Source organism: Muntiacus reevesi, chromosome 5, assembly GCF_963930625.1.
Source record: "Muntiacus reevesi chromosome 5, mMunRee1.1, whole genome shotgun sequence".
NCBI lineage: Eukaryota > Metazoa > Chordata > Mammalia > Artiodactyla > Cervidae > Muntiacus > Muntiacus reevesi.
The window spans coordinates 116,702,374-116,712,519 of record NC_089253.1 but is presented as its reverse complement, the minus strand read 5'-3'; positions in this window follow the sequence as shown (position 1 = coordinate 116,712,519).

The window sequence follows — 10,146 nt, the reverse complement described above, 5'->3', positions numbered from 1 at the left end:
GAGATCTCCTAAAAGAACAACTAACTGTGTTCTTTACTCTTTTAGAATGTGTAATATAATAGTCTGAATTACAGGCTTCTCATGTACATCTATCTTACCTAATCTGATGATTATCTGACCTAATTATCCTTCAACAAATATAAACCAAGGCCCCTCCAGGTGCGGAAGATGCCGTGGCAGTGGGACGGACATGCAGTCCTGGAGTTGGAGAAAGCAGACATACCAAAGTAGAGAGAGAAATTCAACCATTCCACATTCTGCTAAGAATTAAGAAAACAGGGGCTTCCCTGGCAGTCCAGTGGTTAAGATTCCATGCTCCCAATGCAGGGGGAACAAGTTTGATCTCTGGTTGGGGAACTAATCCCACATTCTACACAACTCAGCCTAAAATAAATAAAAACAAACAAACAAACAAAAAGAACTAACATAGAAACAGAGAAAATTATGCTGAAAGAACTAAGAGACGACCAGCTCCATGAAGGTGGGGTCAAGGCTTGGACTTGTCTATAACCAGACTCCTATGCCCAGGGTCTGTCTGATTCACTGTCTTCACAATTTTCTTGCTAAATATGCTCATGGTTGTTAGTTTTAATTTGGTGAAATCTCAAATAAAGATTTTTAACACTATGTGTGTTCTGCTCACAAGTGTCCTACAGGTGTTCCCAGAGACACCAGCTAATTTTTAAAAGAAGCTACTGGGAAGACTAATGTGTATGTGTATGAATTAAATTCCAGAATCAAACTCTTGAGCTTTGCCCCAAATTTGTTCTACTTACTGTCTTCTTCGTCTTAAGCAACTAATGTATATGATTGTGGTGGTGTTTGTTTTGCTTACTGCAGTATCTCCAGCACCTAAACTATGCCTGGATGGTAGTAAGCACTGAATTGGCATTTTACATTGAAAGAAAGTACTATCGAAAGGACAAACAAATGAACCATCATACTCCACTGCTCTTGGCATTCCTTTGCAAGTTTCATAAGGACCCACTAGAGGGCTGTAAATCACCGCATGACAAACGAGGCATCAGCACCTCTGGACCAGTCCACCTCCAGGCCCATCCTGATGGGACAGTCTGAGATTTGCATGTGGAGACTTCCAATCTCAGACAAGATGTTTTGTATGCCTTATCTCCACAATTACTTGGAGCCATTTGAAGTCAGGGATTATGGAAATTCTTTGAAGTGCTTAATAAAGATTTCTAGAAATCAAAAAAAGAGAGAGGGAGATTCTTTGTTTGGGAAGAGCAGAAACTAAAAGATGTTAAAGAAAGGTGCGTGGGATAGTATGTGATCAATAAATAACCAGTTGAGTGCTGAAGAATTGATGCTTTTGAACTGTGGTGTTGGAGGAGACTCTTGAGAGTCCTCCAACCAGTCCATCCTAAAAGAAATCAGTCCTGAATATTCATTGGAAGGACTGATGCTGAAGCTGAAAATCCAATATTTTGGCCATCTGACGTGAAAACCTGACTCACTGGAAAAGACTCTGATGCTGAGAAAGATTGAAGGCAGGAGGAGAAGGGGATGACAGAGGATAAGATGGTTGGATGGCATCACCGACTTGATGGATGTGAGTTTGAGCAAGCTCCGGGAGCTGGTGATGGACAGGGAAGCCTGGCGTGCTGTAGTCCATGGGGTCACAGAGTCAAACACGACTGAGTGACTGAGCTGAACTGACTGAATAAATAACCATGTTCTAGAAGAAAGAATGAGTGTTATGGAGATTGACCCTAAAAGTACTCGCTTCTTGATATAAACAGAAGGACAAGATGAATGGCAGAGACAGCTTTGAATTTAATGACAGGCAGCTGATGGAAAAACATGATGAGAAGAAATTTATCTTTGAAACCCATTGTGGTTGGTTCTGTGCTCTATCACATTTTAAAGAGGGATAGTGTCAGGCTTACAACCGAAGATGCAAGTTAGTGGAAGGCCAACATCTGTTCAATACAAGGATAAACTTTCAGACACAGATATTCACAAATTTTACATGCTTAATGACGTTTGTATATTCACAATATGTATTATCAAATCTCTAAGAATATTGATAATATAAACTGGTTAAGAAGAGTGTTAAAGTGAATCACATATGGGAAGCCATAATGTATACCTAAGAGACTTTAGGACCTTTTAGAGAACATGCCTAATTTTCCCTTCAGGTGTCAGCACAGTGAAATTATAGGAGCAGTGGGCTTGAAGTCTAGGAACCCAGGTTCCCCTAGTTCTGTTTTGATGAACTGTATGATCAAGGGAGGGCTTCCCTGGTGGCTCAGTGGTAAAGAACCCGCCAGCCAATGCAGGAGACACGGGTTCAATCCCTGGATCGGGAGGATCCCCTGGAGAAGGAAATGTCAACCCACTCCAGTATTTTTGCCTTGAAAAATACTGTGGACAGAGGAGCCTGGTGGGTTACAGTCCATGGAGCCACAGAAGAGTTAGACATGACTTAGTGACTAAACAACAAAAGAACAACATGACCTAGGGAATCCACTTTGTCTCTCTGTAAAGTAATACTCTGTAAAGTATTACACTAGATGGCCTTTAATGACCCTTCCAGTTTCAGAAGCTATGATTCTTTCTCCTCCTCCTAATAATTCACCAGAACTTCTATCAGAGCCAGAACATTGCTTAGTTCTTTGGCCCCCAGATGACAGTTCTTATTAAGTAGCTATGTCTGCATTAGCTTTCTCAGCATCCTCTCTCTTCATTCTTGATTTTTATTAACAACACAGTGAGAAGTGCTGGAGATAGAAAGATAGAAGATCAGCCCTGGACCTCAAAGAGGAACCCCTTGAAAGGGGGAGACAGGTGTAAATCAGTTATCCCTCTTTGGTGTGATAATCTGTCTGAAAGAGCTTTGCCTAAATGTTAAGGGTCTCCAGAGGGAGGAGACAGGCTCTGATAAGAAAGGCAGGAAGTACAGGTCAGGGCAAATGTTCCTAATGGAGGTGACCCCTGAACTACATCTAAAGGATGGGTTAGAATTAGGAGAGAGGGGACTGTGGTTTGTAAAAACATGGAGGCAGGCAGGGACCTGCAGGCTGGTGAAGCCAAGGGTGCTGGTGAGACTTTGTGAGACATCCAGTTAGACCAGTGAGCAGGATGACCCAGGAGTTGAGGCAATCTTCTGAAGGTGACGGAGTCCCAGTGGAAGCTTCAAACAGTTGAGCATTACCAGCTCGTGCTCTAGAAAGGTCACCCCAATAACAAGATAGAGAATGAACCTGGGAGGGCAGGAACATGGTGTGGGAGGGTGTGGCCGCAGCCCAGGAGGAAATGATACCAGCTGGACTACAGTAATGGAGAAGAAGCAGCGAGTCTAGAACCGCTGGAGAGGTCGATTTGATGAGGTGTGGTAAGCAACCACATGTAGGGGAAGTCAGGCAGACAGCTCGGGCTTGGGTGCCCAGAGCTTGGGGGTGTCGTCCACTGCAGGAGCCAGCACTAGAGGAGGAGCAGGTTGGGGTGGGCACCGAGGCCATGCGAGCCCACAGGCCTGCGGGGGCACCAGCCAGGGGGCACTCGGATATAGAGTCTCAACAGAGTGGTTTAGGCAGGAGCCAGAGAGCAGGAGTAGTTGGGGAGAGAACCCAGTTGTGGGGATGAACATGCCCTGAGAGTGGCAGAATGAGAGAGCACATGGGAGGGGAGCCTGGAGGGTACACTGGGCTGAAAAGAAAGAAGGGCTTCCCAGGTGGCGCGAGTGGTAAAGAATCCACCTGCCAATGCAGGAGACATAAGAGACGAGGGTTCGATCCCTAGGTCTGGAAGATCTGTTGGAGAAGAACATGGCAACCCATTCCAGTACTCTTTCCCGGAGAATCCCATGGACAGAGGATCCTGGTGGGCTACAGTCCTTAGGGTTGCAAAGAGTCGGACACGACTGAAGTGACTTAGCACAGCGCAGCCCCACACGGCACAAAAAGAAAGAAAGGTCAGCAAAGGAGACCAAGAAACAGGACTAAAGAGGGAGGAGGCCACATGAGGACAGTACCTAACCCCGGTGCCAACAGGAGAGATGGTTTTAAGAATGTGAGAGTGCAGATGTTGCAGAAAGAGCATGTAAGGGAAAGGCAGAAATGTAAACACTGGATTCGGTCATTTGGAGAGTACAGTGCATGCGTGCTCAGACACTGCAGTCGTGTCCGATTCTTTGCCACCCCATGGACTGTAGCCCACCAGACTCCTCTGTCCATGGGCTTCTCTAGGCAAGAGCGGGTTGCCATTCCTTCCTCTTGGAGAGTAAGATGACCTCCCTAAGAGACTGGCAAGTTAGGTGGGGCAGAGACCAGTCTTCAGGGTTTGCAGCTGGACCCGATGGGGAGGGAGGCTAGATGAAGCGTGTGTGTGGACAGCCCTGGGTGGCCTTCCAGAGCAGCTGTGGGCCCAGCCTGTCTGCCCCTTCTGCACCTTGGTCCTGTGTCCCAGGAGAATGAACGACCCGTCCCAGAGGCGTCTCCACCTTCCTTGTCACCACTGTCATGACACCAGCCATCCACCCATCTGGTCACTCAAACCAAGAGTTGTCTGCCCGACTTCCCCTGACGTCACAGAGCATGCTCAGGACGTGTCACCTAGAGAGGCCCATTGTTCTTTACAACAAACACCTGTCCCAGGTTCCCAGCTGGTGCCAGCCGCCGCCAAGTTTGGCGTCCACCAAGATTTGAGTGCCAACCGACGGAGACCCTGGGAGAGGTTGCATTTGCTTAGTGAGGAGGGTCTGAAAAGAGATCAGGGAAGGATCTTCTAATTTGACTTGCAGGAGGCAGAACTCGAAGGCACCCGCTGGGGCCTGTTCCACCACCAGGGCGCACGCTGAGCTTCCAGGTACCTCCGATCAGCAGCATACTTGAGTCTGGATTCAGTGCAGAAAAGCCCTGGGCTCTTTGGGTTGCTTTTCTGCATTAATCCTTGAACAAAGCCCAGCTGGACAGTCACCTCTGTGCTGCTGCCTCTCCTCAGTGAACATGCCCCGGGGCAGAGGCAGAAAGGAGAGCCTGCAGCCACAGCCGTGGAGACGAGTGACCGTCATGGAGCTCAGGCCCAGCACCGGTGAGCCCGTCTTGCTCCATCTCTCAAGGGCACGTGGGGGGTTTACAGATGAGGAGCTGGAGGCACAAAGATGTTACGTAACTGACTTGGGGTGCCGCGTGGCAGCTGCAGACTGAAGGCCGGGTGGGCTCCAGCGCAGGACTCAGGATCTTGACGGCGAGTCTGTGAGGCTTGCCTGGTCTCGTCTAAGAGGGAGAGGGTTTCAAACGGCAGCCACCCAACATCTGCTTCAGGTTGTGTTTTAACAGCCCCGCCGCGAAGCCTGGTATCCCCCTGCTGATCAGACTTCCCCACCCTCGCTGGACCCGGGGAGCTCACCTACTGAACTGTGGGAGACAGAGGTGAGCGTCCATGTGGGGCTCTGAGCGCCTGCTCCTAAATCACACAGACCCGAGGCAGACCCCCGGCCGGGCACGCGAGCTGGGTGAGACCTTAGCAGTGGCCCTGTGGAGTCAGGGAGACGCTGCCAATCTCCTGGGACTTCACTGAGCGGTGGATGAAATCATGTAGGAAGTGTCTGCCCTTCGGCCAAGACATCCGTGATGGCTCTTAGGGTCTTTCTTACAGTTCTCTCGCTGGGTGGAGCCCTGGAGGACAGCACAATACCAAGGCCTTTCTGCTCACTGCCAAGGCTCCCTGACCGGCACTTTGCACAGCCTCCACCCCGCCCGCCCTGGCTGAGGGCAAACACCTCCCCGCACTGGCCTGGCCCCTTCCCCTGGCTTCTGTTCTGTCTGCCCACACATGGCATCCCGCCTTGGGCGGGTTCTCAAGCCTACATTCAAGGGCATTCGAGTTCATAGCTCTCAAGACAAGGCCAGCGGAGCAAGGCCGAGACACGGCTGTTTTCGGGGTGGTTTTAAATCCACTTCCCCATGGAGGAGCAGGTGCAAACGGCCCCCAGGTGCCTGCCAGCCTCCTCTGGCTGCTCTTACCTCATCTCTCTCCTGTCCCCTTCTCTTCCTGTCCTCGGCTACCCTCATATTGCAGAGAAGAGGGGATCTGGGGAGAGGAGAGACCTCGGCCCTTCAGACTTTATTCCCTCCCCCACAAGCCTCCAGTTTCAGAACTGGCCTCACTCAGGTCTGAGACACGATGTGAGACCTCACTCTTCCGCTCTTCATGTTCAGGAAACATCTGGAAGCTCCCCTGGGGAGATCTGTCACATGGCCTCTGGTGAACTTCAGACTTCTGCATACTCTTTTTTCAGAATTGTTCTTCTGTTGGGTTTTATGAGAAATTATATATATATATGTATGTATGTGCATATATTTATGTATACATATATATGTATAGACATGTACCTATGTATGTATATTTATGTATGTATTTATATATATATGTATGTATGTATATATATTTATGGGCTTCCCAGGTGGTGCTGGTGGTAAAGAGGTCATCTGCCATTGCAGGAAGTGTTAAGAGATGCAGGTTCGATCTCTGGGTCAGAAAGATCTCCTGGAGAAGGCAATGGCAACCCACTCCAGTATTCTTGCCTGGAGAATTTTACGGACAGAGGAGCCTGGCGGGCTACAGTCCAAGGACTCGCAAAGAGTCGGACACGACGGAGCGACTAACACTTCCTTACTTACTTAACGTCTCAGGCACTATACTGGTTCTCATCTGAAAAAGAGAAAGCAGAAATGTGCCCACCCTGGAGATGCTTAGAGGTCTGGCTCATGAATCTCTGAGGAAGCTCCCCCATCCCAGCCCCTGCACCCTGGACCACCTAGAAAACAGATGACTCCTGCAAGGACTCTGCTTGGTACTAGCGCCTGCAGGGGGCAAGTCAGGGGTGTTGGCACGAGCCTGGCATGGCAGGCGGACTCGTCACCCTGGGTGGCTATATGCCACGGGTAGGCATGTCCCCACACAGAGACAAAGGTGCAGGTGGGGATGAGGGTTGTTTCTATAAATGAAAAGGCTGCAGTCTCCTCACAGTCTCACCACAGGAAAAGGGAAGCCAGACAAAACCCGAACCGCGGGGCCCCAGCAAGCCCTGCCTAGCAGGGAGGCGGTGCGGGGCTCCCTGGGAGACAAGGAGGGCCTGGGGGGCAGGTCGAGGCTGCTCAGCACCGCCCGCTTGCCCAGGGACCCAGCCTGAAGGTGGGTTCCTCTCTCCTCCCCATCCCCGTGATGTGAGAGGCCTGGCAGGCGCCTGGCGGGGCCCCGGCCTGAGCTGGGGCTGACAGGAACAGCAGCCAGGCAGGGAAGGGCGTGGGATTTAGGAGGCCCAAGGAATCGAGGGCGTCCAGCAAGAGCCACTGACTCGCCGGAGGGGCGCGTTCACGCAGAGCCTGGGTTGTTCAGTGCCCGGCAGAGACTGACCTCCGTGCTCGCCGTGACGGAAGGGTTTGCTGTGCTCCGCTCCAGGGCAGGAAGGCCGTGGAGGAGAGAGTCCTGTACTCTGAAGCAGCTCTGCCGTCTCCTAGCCCGCGCCTCCTCCTCTGTGAAAGGCAGCTCCACAGTGTGAAGATCTGTCAGGGCATCAAAAGCAAGGCCAGTCTAAGAAACCGCCAGCATGGAGAAGCTCAAGGAGCTGTGGCCCAGACAACTCAGCATCACGTGGCATGCTAGACGCCATCTCGGGACAGAAAAGGGACATTAGGTTAAAAAAAAAAAAACCCATTATAAAGTAATTAGCCTCCAACTAATAAAAATAAATGGAAAAAAAAAATCAGAATCCAGAGAGGACTTTGGTCTGCGATGTCCCGGTGTTGCTCCGTTCGTCGTCAGCCATGCCACACCAGGATGTTAGCAGCGGGGACACAGGGTGTGGGGCAGGTGAGGAGTCTCTGTAGCAGCTTTACAACTTTTCTACAAGCTGAGGACTCTTCAGAAATAAACCATTTATTTGAAAAAATAAGTCCACCTGATCTCTAAGCTCGGTGAACTGAGACTTTTGATCTCCTTGAGCAGACATGGATTCTAACACATCTTTTCAAGCCACTTGGCAGCATCTTGGCGCTTTCAGTTACTATGTGCCAATGACGAGGGGCTCCTTAAAGGAGGCCGAGCAGGGGTCCTGCCCGGCTCCTTCTCCAGGGTTCTGTGAAACTGTGACAATATCAGTGACCACACCGTGGCTTCTCTTCTGGGGCCCTGACTGCGTGCCCGCCGAGACACCAGGCGCCACAACCCAAAGACCAGATACTAAAAGACTCTCTGTTTACAGATGAGGAAAACAGGGGTCTGGAGGTTAAGTAATTTGCCAAGGTCAGACTGCTAGAAAACTCCAGAACTGACCTTGCCCTTATTCCTGCCCAACTCCAAAGCTCATATCCTAACCACTGCTGAAGAAATAAAGCTGCACTTATTTCCATTTATTTTATAAGAAGCTTTTCTGTGCCCCAGCCCAGAGTACAGTGTATTCCAAACCCACACACTCTGAATTCTAGGAATCAGAACCCAGAGGCCAGAGTGTGGCTGCGTTGCTGAAAGCACTGTATGTAGTCTTGGGGTCAGAGCCTTCCCAGAGCAGCCCCCCCGCCTTCCCAGGTCTGTCAAGCTTTGGTGAGGCCCCGTGTCTCCAGGAGCCCCTCAGGGCCCTTGTGCCCAGGCTGCAGCCCTCAGACCTCCGCACTGTGTGACATTCTCCGGAAGCCATCTGGGCGGGGAGGCCAGGGCAACTTCTGTGCAGGCCACCTGCTGTGGGCATGCAGGGAAGAAAGTGGCTATTAAGAATTAGATGGAGGCCTTCAACACAAATACACCAGAGCATGCTTGGACATGATTTTTAATGGCCTTGTAGCTCCTGACAAACAAGACAGAATGGCATCAGGCAAAATCAACACCCACCAAAGCTGGCTTGTGTAGGAGTGAGAACCCTTCCCCTCACCCGGGCCTCGGGTCACTCTCCAATCTCTTCATGTCCCATCACAACTCAGAGCTCAGCCTTCGCTGATCATCCCCACTTCTCGGAGACCATGAGTTTAATCCACCTACCCCCAGTGCTTTCCTATGGAGTCGACGTGTCTTGGGTTTAACTAGAAAGAACACACATTTAAAAATTTTTAAATCGACTTACCAGCACTTATGGATCTCAGATTGAGACCCATGTAAGACAAAGTTTTAGTCTGTGACTCGGCATATTCTTTTATAAGTGAAATTTTCAGAGAATAAAAATTGGGGGTAACATGATATGAAAAAGAAGTCCCTTTTCTACAGGAAAATGATTTATAACATCTTGTTTGTTACTTCATAAGTGTTCTTGACCACCGCCCCCGCCCCCCACCATGTCTATTTCAGGTCTTCACCTAAACTAACTGTCCGGGGACATGGGCTTATAGGCGGGTGACCAAGCATCCTGGCTTCCCTGGACCGTGTCAGGTTTTAGCGCTGAGAGTCTCACATCCTGGGGATTCCCTCAGTCCCACGCAAACCAAGACGGTTGGTCACCATGGCTGTGGTATGTCCTCTTTGCAAGCACCCAGACCCATTCATAGCGAGAGCTGTGTTGGGATCTGAGTGTGATCCTTGGACAGTAGCAACGGCCTCCCCTGGGAGCTCGCTAGAAATGTAGGCTCTCAGGCTGCACCCCAGACCCTCAGAACCACAGCCTGCTCTGGAACACAGTCCCCAGGGGATCCCTGGGCAGGTTAAAAGATGAGAACGGCCGCTTGGGATTGCTGACTTCCAGCCTTTTTCTGCTGAGAAAGATAGCATAGACAACATCTGCTTTCAAGACACATTTCCTTGGATGTCTCAGACTGGCGGTGAGCCCGAGATTTGGAGAGGCAATAACTCACTAGACCAAGTGCAGAGCATCCTGGCTGTGAGTGGGTGTCAGGGGCAGGCTGTCAGGGAAGGCTCACCCCTCAGAGCTGCCCCATCAGCCTTTTCTCCTTGAGTGAGCCAGAGGAGGCTTAGAGGACCAGCCTCAAACCTGCAACTCACGTATTTCAAAACGTCGAATGTTGACACCTTAACAGTGGTTGGCACATCTGATCTTCACACCCTTCAGCTCTCAACTTGGGTGCAGGTCAGAAGCCCTGTGTGGCTTGTTTTTTTTTTGTTTTTTTTTTTTTTTTAAGTAAAAAGTGCCAGGGAGTAAAAGTAAAAATACCCTGAGGAGTCCAAGTGGTTGGACTCCTG